This window comes from Lynx rufus, unplaced genomic scaffold (genome assembly GCF_022079265.1).
Source record: "Lynx rufus isolate CCGP_SWC_20201006 ecotype Redwood Valley unplaced genomic scaffold, mLynRuf1.p SCAF_4, whole genome shotgun sequence".
Taxonomy (NCBI): Eukaryota; Metazoa; Chordata; class Mammalia; order Carnivora; family Felidae; genus Lynx; species Lynx rufus.
In genome coordinates, this window is record NW_025814856.1 from 165,473,064 (window position 1) to 165,483,691 (window position 10,628).

At 41.7% G+C, this 10,628-nt stretch overlaps 1 long non-coding RNA gene across 1 annotated transcript; it reads right to left on the reverse strand.

Moving 5' to 3' along the window:
* Window positions 1-9,200: 9,200 nt before the first annotated feature.
* On the reverse strand, window positions 9,201-10,414 carry LOC124525126 (uncharacterized). Its single transcript, XR_006965388.1, has 2 exons — window positions 10,261-10,414; window positions 9,201-9,387 (listed from the first exon to the last, which is right to left on the reverse strand). It is a non-coding gene; the product is annotated as an uncharacterized LOC124525126 (long non-coding RNA).
* Window positions 10,415-10,628: the final 214 nt, after the last annotated feature.

Genomic DNA, 10,628 nt, shown 5'->3' on the forward strand with positions numbered 1-10,628 from the left:
GCTGTACATGTGATTCATGGTTAATTCTGAAAAAAAAGTACACTAACTTTGAGAGAATCTTTGTAATTAAATAATTATAATAATAGTAATTACAGTTAACAGTTAACAATGCTTAGTATGTGTCCTAAGTGCTTTATATTTAATAATTAGTTAAATCCACACAGTCCAATGAGGTAGTTACTATTATCCCCGTGTAATACAGATGAGGAAACTGAGGCACAATTTTGGCCCACATTACTTTGGTGAACAGATTGTGCTGAGTCAACAAATTAATGAGAACTAGGAAAGGAAGAGCATGAATGCAAACTGTTCTTCAAAGAAACTTGGTTGCGGGGCACCTGGGTGGCTCAGGTGGTTAAGCGTTTGACTTCCGCTCAGATCATGATCTCCTAGTTCATGAGTTCGAGCCCTAGTCAGGTTCTGTGCTGACAGCTCAGAGCCTGGAGCCCACTTTGGATTCTGTGTCTCCCTCTCTCTCCGCCCCTCCCCTGCTTGCACTCTGTCTCTCAAAAATAAAATAAAAACATTAAAAAAAATTTTTTTAATAAATAAGACTGGGGCACCTGGGTGGCTCAGTCGACTGGGCGTCCAACTTCGGCTCAGTCCATGATCTCATGGTCTGTGAGTTCGAGCCCTGCATCAGGCTCTGTGCTGACAACTTGGAGCCTGGAGCCTGCTTCGGATTCTCTCTCTCTCTCTCTCTCTCTCCGCCCCTCCCCTGCTTATGCTCTGTTTCTGACTCTCTCTATCTCAAAAATAAATAAAAATTTTAAAAAATAATAAATAAAAAACTTGGTTGTGAAGGAAGGAGATACATAGTAACAAGAAGAAATCGAGGAAGAGTCGTTAAGAAGGCAAAGCCTGGGGCACATTTAAATGCTGACAGGAAATGGGGTGTCTGCGTGGCTCAGTTGGTTAAGTGCCAGACTCTAGACTCCAGCTCAGGTCATTATCCCAGGGTGGTGGGATTGACCCCCACATCAGGCTCTGTGCTAAGCAAGGAGCCTGCTTGGGATTCTCTCCTTCTCTCTCTCTCTCTCTCTCTGCCCCTCTTCCATTCTCTCTCTAAAATAAAAATTAAAAATAAAAAAAAATGTATGTGACAGGAAAGAGCTGTAGAAACATACTGGTTAAAGACGCCATCGGAGAAAGAATGCTCTTTCACTGTGAGCAGAGACTAGGCTCAAAAATGGGTGCAGATGCAGCTATATTCTGGGGTAGGAAGCTCAAAGAGGTTGAGGAAGGTCAAGGCTGAGGGGTTTTGTTTTTCTCTGAAGTAGAAAGCAAGGTAGTACGAATCCAGCCTCCAGTTGAATTCCTCTTGTGAAAAGCAAAGTGTGCACCTAAGTTGACTGCCTGAATTAATGTTACCATCTACAGGCTCTCCCAAAAGCCTTCCTCCAAAACCCATTCTCAGTTCATGCCGAACACAGAGCACCGGTGATTGACCAAAGTACTATACCACCGTGGACTATGGTGGTAATTACCTTAACCGGGAGAATTTTCCAGTGACACTTACTGTCTATAGTCACATTTAATGCACAACCTATATTAGTATGATTCTTTTGTTGCACAGAGCTTTTCTCCCTGAGTTACAATTTTCTTGAATTCCAAGATAAATTTTCTAAAATCATCATGGATTTTGGTATCAGATACACCTAGAATTTTAAATCTGGTTTTGTCATTCATTACCATGATACACACTGCTTATCACTCTGGACCATAGTTATCACTGCGTTGTGATGATGAAAAACTGTGCTGAAAACGGCTAGTACAGCATCTAACAGAAAATAGCGATTCCCTTCCTACCTCCCTATCTTTCTTAGATCATCACTTAACACAGTGCCAAAGATACAATACTCAGTATACATCCCTTGTTTACCGTGATGGTGGTGATTAGGGCCAGATTAAGAGATGAGCCTGTCCGGCAGACGTCCAGAGTGGCACATCGTGAAGGCTGCTGAAACTTCTCTATGTACTAAAATATCACAAGAATACGAGATGGAAGAAAAACCATTTTTAACTGCAATCTTTTCAACTGGGATCCTGTATGTGGTTGGGAAGAAAAAACACTTGGAAAGACAGTGAAACAGGCTCCATAAAAGACACGCTTGGGTAACAGAAGAGTTACCATGTGTAGGTTTAGTTAATGTGATAACTGCCTTCTCCCCACCCACTCCCACACAAAGAAACAAGATAGTGAATTTCTAAAAATATGTAGACATATATTGAAAATGCATCCTTGTAGAAGATGTGCCAACTTATTTGCTCCCCAGGGCAAGTCCGCAAATCTTTTTTAAAGTAATTTTTTTTAAATGTTTATTTATTTTTGAGAGAGATACAGAGACAGAATGCGAGTGGGTTAGGGGCAGAGAGAGAGGGAGACACGGAATCTGAAGCAGGCTCCAGGCTCTAAGCTGTCAGCACAGAGCCCAACGTGGGGCTCGAACTCACAAGCTGTGAGTTCATGACCTGAGCCAAAGTCGGACACTCAACCGACTGAGCCACCCAGGCGCCCCAAGTCCGCAAATCTTAATACAATTCCGATCATATTGATGATAGTGATGCCTTGAGCTATAATCCCTTTTGAACTGGGGTCCTGGATTTCCTGTCTTAGAAATGCAAAGTCTAATTTTTCTAAGTCTGCAAGATATCCAAGGCATCCGTGTAATGAACAGCTACAGAAGATAGATACAATGTCTCCCTCAAGAGCAAAGTGCTACTTCCTGCCCATTATAAAATATTTGGGTTCCCTGAGCTGAAATTTCCTCTCCTATAATGCAACCTATGCCATGTGTACATGTTACCCTACCCTCTTCACAATTCCTGTGCTTTACTGGGGCTTCTGTAACCAGTGTAAGGAGATGCTGGTATTCTTGTCTGCTGGCTTGGACTCTTTCGTCTTTTATCAGCATCCATGAAATTGTGGTAAACTGACTCATGAGCTTGCTGGAAGAGTAAAATCCCAGGCTCTTTGCAGTTCTCGGGGACCCACACTAAACAATCTGTAACAGGATATATGAAAGGTTTTGAGTGATAAAGCAAAAGCTCAGAAAAGCAGGAGTATAATTGTAATCGAGAAAGGCAGGAAGACGGTAATTCAAAATAGAGGCATGATTCAGCCAAAATAGAGGAACATGGCTTTCATTCTGACCTACAAGTTTTTATGCCTTGTTAAACTTTCTTGATAAAGTTTTGGACCTAACCTCTAGGACGTAAGGAACTAGAAATTTAGTCCTGATAATAGTAATGCCCACTTTGGGGTTCTAAGAGGCAAGAATCTAGACCTAGTAACATTGGGCATTAACATCAAGATGAAAAACTGTTTCCTGGAATGAAAAAGTGTCATGCAAAGATATTTTTTCACCCATCTATTCTTTGAAAAGCCTAGGGAATACATTCTTATGAGATATTTCTTGGGATAATAATAATAAAGTTGCTCGTGGTATAAATTAGAATGTTTTTGGTTGCAAGTCACAGAACACCCAACTCTTAATTGATTTAAATAATGAATGAGATCTCTTGGGTCACACAGACCATGAAATTTCCTCAGTTTTTGTTTTTGTTTTTATTTTGGAGATCGAGCACATGCACACACACAAGCTGGGGAGGAGCAGAGGGACAGAAGGAGAGAATCCCAAGCAGGCTCCACACTCCACACTCCTGATGCAGGGCTCAATCCCACGACCATGACATCCTGACGTGAGCCAAAAGCAGGAGTCAGACGCCCAACCAACTAAGCCACCCAGGTGCCCCAAATTACCTCAGTTCTAATGTTCTAGAGGTATCACTTCTCTTTTAAAAGAATGTTCAAGATGCTCTCATAAGTTACTGTTAGAAATGCAAATACGTACAGACTTTTTGGAGGGGAATTTTCCAGTATGTAACAAAACTTTTTATTAACTTTTTGACACAGCAATCCTTCTTCTAGGAATTTTTCCTAAAGTCATAACTCCAGTTCCGCTCCTAGGTATATACCCCTTATATCCATTTGAATAGATTTTAAATATGGAGATTCGAGATCCATATTCAACTCTGCCCTATGTCTGTGATTCTGGGTATGCCTCTAACTTCGATGAGATGGTACCCTCCACTTCTTTCCCTGGAAGGTGAGGGATTTGGATCAGATGATAGCTCCCACTTATCAAAAGTCAGCTCTGTTGCAGACACTATGTTTATTATTCTACTGTATGATTCCCAATCCTTTCTTGCAAGGTATGTATGTATGTATGTATGTATGTATGTAATTTTTTTTTTTAATTTTTTTTTTCAACGTTTATTTATTTTTGGGACAGAGAGAGACAGAGCATGAACGGGGGAGGGGCAGAGAGAGAGGGAGACACAGAATCGGAAACAGGCTCCAGGCTCCGAGCCATCAGCCCAGAGCCCGACGCGGGGCTCGAACTCACGGACCGCGAGATCGTGACCTGGCTGAAGTCGGACGCTTAACCGACTGCGCCACCCAGGCGCCCCTGTATGTATGTAATTTTTGAGGTAAGGTTCACACCCAGCACAGAGCCCAAGGCAGAGCTTGAACTCATGACCCTGAGATCAAGACCTGAGCTGAGATCAAGAGTTGGATGCTTAACTGAGCCACCCCGGCACCCCGCAAGGTATTTATTATACCCCCATTTCATAGGCAAGGACGTTGAGGCTCAGAGAAGTTTAACCATCATACAGTCCTCCGGTCAGTAAACCCAGGTTTACCTGACTATAAAGCCTACAGTCTTCCTAACGCATTAAGTTGCTTCAGAAGATGCAAAGGATTTAAGGCCTTTCACAACTCCATGTTCTGTGATTCTCTACAATTAAGGGAATCAACATGTCCACCAAAGTGCTAATAGTTCATAACCTAAGCATTCATTCCTTTCTCCATGGGAATTAACCAGCAGTCAACCGAGTATCATGTTCACTTACCCTAAAGTCATCGTCACCTCAACCTCTTCTTGCCTTGTGTACCTCAAGGTAGTTCATTGTCCTTGCTTCTTCCTCTTTATCTCACCCCTGCCTAGGCAGTTACTCCGTGCTCTATCTGTGTACTTGAGTTTGTAGGCTCCTTACCAGATAAGTGGTTTTGTTGGAGCGTGGATGTACTTGTAATTCACATAGATAACTGTGCTCATTCTTTGTCCTGGCTGGGATCTGAGATTCTCAAATCCATCTCTGTTCTTTCCCCGCTCTGTTTTGCAAAGTAAAAGCACCGGGGGGAGATAGGAGGATGGAAGAGAGGAGAAGGGAGAAGCTGGTGGTGCGCCTTCTCTGTCTTTTTTAGGATCTCCTACAGCAAGTGTGTCTTCTCCAGAGCTCCAGTCTCCGCTGAACAACCCTGCCGTAGTTCCAGCTTCTGCAGAGTGACCTCAGCCCCTGGACTTAGGTCACATCACTTTCTCCCCTTGTCCCTCTCACCTCCCTGGGTGGAGAAGACTTCCTGTCATTAAAAAGCCTGAGCCTCACCTATCCCGTTTGTTTTCTTAACTGTTTCATCACCTGTGTAACGAATTCCTCATATTAAATTCTCTCGGGGCGCCTGGGTGGCCCAGCTGGTAAAGCATCCAACTCTTGGCTTTGGCTCAGGTCATGATCCCAGGGTCATGGGATTGAGCCTGGAGCTGGGCTGTGCTCTAACAGCGTGGAGCCTGCTTAAGACTCTCTCTCCCTCTGCCTCTCTCCCCCGTTCGTGCTCTTTCTCTCTAAAATAAATTTTTAAAAAATCTCCCTGTTTTAAACTACTTAACGTGTTATCTCTTTTCCTAGTTAATTCTCAGTGGATACACTCAGTTTTTCCCTTTTTTAAAGGTCTGTCTCTATTCCTATTTGTCTGTGATACTGTCTAACTGCTGCAAGGTGGTCTCCACTGTGTACCCAACACCTTGTGCTTGTCCGTGTCCTCCATAAGTGTCTCCAATTCTTGCCCCCACACACAGCACTTTGACGAATATTCTCTGTGTATGTCCCCTCATAGATCTTTTGTGAGAGTTTTTCTGCAATATATCCTCGGAATGGGGTGACTGGGTCACGAACACATTAACTCGCCTAAATTCTGTTAGGTTGGTGGACGAAATTTCTTTCTCCATTTCCTCAACTCTTGACATCATTCAACTTTCCAAGTTTTGCCTTACCTTATTAAATTTGACAATAGTATCATTCAACAGAAGGATTGACTAACAATTGTTGAATGTTATACTATATGCCAGCCACTTTACATAGTTTCTCCTTTAGTCCTTACTCCAGTTCTATGGGTAAGTGCCAGGTGAAGGAACAAAGGATCAGAGAGGTTAAGCAACTTGCCCAAGGCCACGTAGCTAAGAAATTGCAGGACTGGATCACAATGCAGGCCGAACTGCTCTAAACCTTGTGTCTCTGACCCTTATGGCATATTGCTTTTACATCAATGGGGACGTCCCTGCTTTATACTTGAACAACTGACACTGGAGAGATGGCATCAATTACATAATAGTGTTTGCATAGCTGGGAAGAATTGGGGATCATTTTGACCTTGGGTCTCACCTAAAGCCGGTGCTCTTGACTTTGCACAGCACCACCCAACAGACACCACGTTGGGGACAACAGAGAGCCCAGGGCGGTGACCTTGTGACTGCCAGTGACGTCTGTGAATTCTCTAAGCCACGCCGACAGATAACCGGTTTCACCAGAAGACCTACGGAAATAAAATTGCCCTAAATTTAATTTAATTGCTTTAGGAGGTGAAAAGATTGAGGTCGGCATCCACGTTAGAATAAGCACTTTGAGGAGTCTGGCCATCTAAAGCCCAAGGTACTAGAACTCACCAGTTGACAACATTCATTTCCCAATTAAAAGACTTCCCGCAAATCAAACCATAATGAGATGCCACTTCACACCCACCAGGATGGCTAGAAAAATATAAACAAATAAATAAATAACAAGCGTTGGTAAAGACATAGAGAAATTGGATTATTCGTGTGTAGCTGGAGGGAATGTAAAATGTCTCAGCCTCCGTGGAAAACATTCTGGCCATCCTCAAAATCTTAAATGGAGAGTTACCCTATGACCCAGCACACCCACTCCTGGGTCTATACCCCCGAGAAGTAAAAACCATCGTACATACAAACGCTTGTACATAAATGTTCATAGCAACATTTTTCATGACAGCCATGAAATAGAAACCACCCAGATACCCATCGACTGATGGATGAATAACTAAAATGTGGTATACCCACATAACGAAACGTTACTTGGAAGAAAAAGAAATGAAGTGCTGACTTGTGCTATGACCTGTACGAACCTCAAAAACATTATGTTAAATGGAAGGAGCCAGTCACGAAGGACACACACTGTATGATTCCACATGCATGAAACGTCCAGAATAGGAGAACGTAGAGACAGAAAGCAGATTCGTGGTCGCCTAGGGCTGGAAGGTGTGTGTGTGGGGGGGGTGTTGGCTGGGGAGGGCTAATGGGTACAGGGTTTCTTTTAGGAACAATGAAAATGCTCTAAAACCGATGGTGTGATGGACGCACAACTCGTGAATAAGCTAAAAGCTGTTTAACGACCCACTTTAATAGGCGACCTGTATGCATGTTGAGTTTTTCAGGAAAGCTGTAGAAAAAGGCTATGAGGTTAAGACTTTTGGAGAAATGGATGCTGCGAACGGACAAGGATGACATTATCTTCTTTATTTTATTATTTTTACACACAGTTATAATTGTGTAATTATACACAATTACACTCAGCTTGTGCCAGAAGAAATTTTTACTTCTCAGAGACTGCTTTTTTTTTTTTTTTTTTTAGCCATCTGTATGTTTCTTTTGGGTCTTATGAGATAGGGTTTCCAATTCCTTTTTTCTTTTTCCTTTTTATTTATATTTATAGACATATATGAGGAGAGTTGTTAGAATAAAAACCTGCTATATAGTTGAGGATGGAAATAGTAGATAGAATTCTCCCCCGTTTCAGGTAAAAAAAAAAAAAATTCAAAGGAAGTTCCAAGAAAACTATGCAGACTGAATTTAAATAATCATTTTCGAGCAGCAACTCTCAGAATTTTGGGACTCAGGAGCACTTTCCACTCTTAAAAGTTACTAAGGACCCCAAAGAACTTTTGTTTATGTAGGTTATATCGAATATTATTTACTATGTTACAAATTAAATTGAGGAATTAAAAACATGTATCTTTATTCAATCTATTACATGTCAACATATTTTAAAAAGGATTTTCTAAGATACAAAATTGGTGGGGTGCCTGGGTGGTGCAGTCAGTGAAGTGTCTGACTCTTGATCTCAGCTCAGGTCATAATCTCACATTATGTTTGAGCCCTACATCAGGCTCTATGCTGATGGTGTGAACCTACTTGGGATTCTGTCTCTTCTTCTCTCTGCCTCTTCCCTGCTTGTGCTCTCTCTCAAAATAAATGAATAAACTTAAAATATAAAAAAGATGGAACTGGAGGGTATTATGCTAAGTGAAATTAGTCAGTCAGAGAAAGACAATTATCATATGACTTCACTCATATGAGGACATTAAGAGACAAAACAGATGAACATAAGGGAAGGGAAACAAAAATAATATAAAAACAGGGAGGGGGACAAAGCATAAGAGACTCATAAATATGGAGAACAAACAGAGGGTTTCTGGAGGGGTTGTGGGGGGGGATGGGCTAAAGGGGTAAGGGGCATTAAGGAATCTACATCGTTGCACTATTTGCTAACTAATTTGGATGTAAACTAAAAATAAAATTTAAGAAAACTAAAATAAATAAAGAAAAAAGGAATAAAAGAAATAAAAGAAATAAAAAATTGGTGAGGGGCTCCTGGCTGGCTCAGTTGGTAGAGCATGAGACTCTTAGCCTCAGAGTTCTGAGTTCGAACCCCAAGTTGGGTGTGGAGATTACTGAAAAAAATAAAATCTTTAATTAAATTAAAACTTGGTGAAAGGAATAGCATTGTTTTACTTTTTTTTCGCAAATTTCTTTTATGGTTGACTTAATCAAACGACTGCTAGGATCTCCTTTCCACTTCTGAATTTAATCTGTTGTAATGTGAGCACGGTGTGAATACCAACATAAAGAGAAAGGAAAATAACATCTTAGTATTTTTTACGAACATAGTTTTGATTTCATGAACCCCCTGAAAGGTCTTGGCAATCCCCAGGAGTCTTAGATCGCGGTGTGCCAACCACTGGTTTAGTGTTTGCTAAAATTCCTGATAAGAGTTCCGTTGACTACATTTCACACTTCATTTTAATTCGATCATTATTTAATAATTACATTTCAAAATATGTGCACGTGGGGCACCTGGGTGGCTCAGTCGGTTAAGCGTCCGACTCTTAGTTGCGGCTTGGGTCATGAGCTCACGCTTCCGGAGATGAGCCCCCCTGTCAGAGGCGCCTGCTTCGGATTCTCTCTCTCTCTGAAAATAAATAAAGACTTTAAACAACAACAACACAATATGTGCACAAATGTCTAGGTATATGTACAAAAATTACATAATAAAGAGTGTGCCTCAACAAGTAAACATCTACTTTTGCTCCATGAAAACATGCAAACCATCTTAACACCGGAAGAGGAATGGCGAGCAGTAAAAGGAAATCCCTCACAGTGAAGTAATGGGGCCACGGTTGATGATGTCAAACGCAGAGTGTGTTGCTCTCCTCCTCAACTTTAGGTGCACTTTTTGGTAATCACAATTACTGGAAAGCCCAAAAGGAAGCTAAGGAGGTGTCACCAGTGGTTTTGAAGCCTCGTGTGAGGAACTGACAGGACAGCAGAAAAGAAGCAAGTTTCAGGGCGGCCCAGTTCAGATGTCGATAATACAGGAGCAAGAACAGCAGTAACAGGGGTCCCAGTAATCGTGGGGGTGATACAACAGGGTCTAAACAAATCCGTTTTGCTACGATAGTTCCCATGGCCATGAACAGAGCCTGGGCAAAGTGAACTCTGAAATGGGGGACATGGAGGTTGACCTTATTATAAAAGCCACTGAGAATCAGGGAAATAAAACTTGGGGTACGAATAAGGAAATACAGGCATACGCTCTGCTTCAAGGACCCACATACAGAAAAACCTTGGTTTGTAAGCATAAATCATCCCCGAAACATGTTTGTAATCCAAAGCACTTGTATATCAAAGCTCGAATTTCCCCATAAGAAATAATGGAAATTCAGACGATTTGTTCCACAACCCCAAACATTCATATAAGAATGATCACAATCCTGTAATATAATATAAAATAAAAAGCAAATACAAAATATAAAGAACAATAAACAAATTAACCTGCACTTACCTTTGAAAGCCTTCGTGGCTGGTGTGAGGGAGACAAGAGTGGGGAGGGTTATTGTGTAGGACGACTTTCAGCATCACCAAAAGATGTTGACTACCGTGCAGTGTTAATAAACTCTTGTCAGAGATTGTATTTAATGTAACTGGCAATAAGGCAGTAGAGGAATGGGTCTATATCTGCAGGCGGCCTGACCTAGAATGAAGCAAAGGACCGTCCATAGGTGCTTGGAAGTGACAAAAAATACTTTAGTGCCAGTTGTGGGCACCTTCCAACATTCTGAAAAATCACTGATTTCTGCCCAACACCACGGCCTGAGACTGAGCATCCGAGCATGGAAGACGATCACCCACAATCCTGCAGAGAGCGAGAAC